The sequence below is a fragment of the Corylus avellana genome, chromosome ca2 (genome assembly GCF_901000735.1).
Source record: "Corylus avellana chromosome ca2, CavTom2PMs-1.0".
NCBI lineage: Eukaryota > Viridiplantae > Streptophyta > Magnoliopsida > Fagales > Betulaceae > Corylus > Corylus avellana.
Window position 1 is genome coordinate 43,780,907 of NC_081542.1, and position 1,625 is coordinate 43,782,531.

Sequence of the window (1,625 nt, forward strand, 5' to 3'; positions counted from 1 at the left end):
AAAAAATAAATAAATAAAAAAAGGAGAAGAGAAGAAGATCAAAGAAGAGAGATTTTTGATTTGAAGAAGCTCTGATTTGGTTTATTTTGATTTGATTTGAGAGATTTTTTATTTTTGATTTGAAAAGAAGAAGATCGAAGAAGCATAAGGTTTATTTTTTGATTTGGGTTTTTGATTTTTTGAAGATTTTTTGGGTTTGGGTTTGGGTTTGAGTTTTTGAAAATGGAGGAAAAGAGAGAGAGAGAGAGAGAGAGAGAGAGAGAGAGAGTGAAAATGGAGGAAAGAACAGATGGGGGAGAAACGAACCAGACTTAAAAATATATATATATTATTTTAATTGAAAAATAATTTAAATTAATAAATTTTTTAATTGAAAAAAAAAATCCATAAAAAATTTTAAAAAAGAAAAATTATCATTTTTTAATAATTTTAAATTACTGACGTGTCAAAATTGACACGTTAGGAAATTTATTGACGTGTCAAAATTTGACACGTCAGAAAAATTGTGACGTGTCAGAAAGTGACACGTCAGAAAAATTTTCTGACGTGCCAATTTTGACACGTCAGAAAATTCTGACGTATTACATTTGACACGTCAGAAAATTTTGATGTATTAAATCTAGCACGTCAGAAATTTTCCATTTCTGATACTCATAATTTTAACTTCTGAAACACGTCAAAAAAGTTCCGTCATGAGGATTTTCTGACGTATCAGACCACCTGACACATCAGAAAACTTATGTCAGCAAAAAATTGGTTTTTTGTAGGAGAAATGCTTGAGTGCAATAAATTGGTTTTATGTGACATATATAGTTCACATTGACACCACCATCGCGAATCACGATTTCAGTTTATCATATAACTCATGTGTCAACCTACGCCTAATTTTTAATCAAGTACTTCTTGCAAGGCCTAGTACGTTCTTAAGTTTTTTTTTTTTTTTTTTTTTTTTTTTTTTTTTTAATTTAATCAACGCAAGAGAGACGGAAAAAGGGGATTCTTAAGGTTTTCTTAATACACCTTATGAACGACTACATTATACAGAAAAAGGGGATTCTTATGGTTTTCTTGATACACCTTAATTATTATCAACGACTACATTAATATATGAACATAGATCTTACCCAGTATCATGGTGGTGCATACATGTGGACTTTGCATTCATATTGTTGAAATAATGAGGATGCAAAAATAATAGCGGAAACAATATAAAAAATAAACACAAAGAACTTTACAGGTGGTTCAGTGTTAGACACCTACGTCCATCACTCGGAATACCCCTAAGGGCTATATTGTCCACATTAACATGATTTGTCTACAATACAAATGTCTCTATTTATAGAGTTGTGTCTAAATACAAATATAGTAATCATTACAATTATGGATCTGGCTTATCTGCGGTAGTAAAAACTACCGCACATTTGCTGTTAAAAAAATTGAAGGTTGAGATTTAAAGGCACTCTCTTAAAGAGAAAACGACATCGTGTAAGGTATTGCTAAGAGATCAAAAACTTGTTGTGCCAAATATCACCTAAATTAATAAGCGAATATTCAAAACGTTTTACTCGCAAATGCATAAGATCAAAACGATAGTATAGCAGGCAAATACGAGATCATTCTCACGA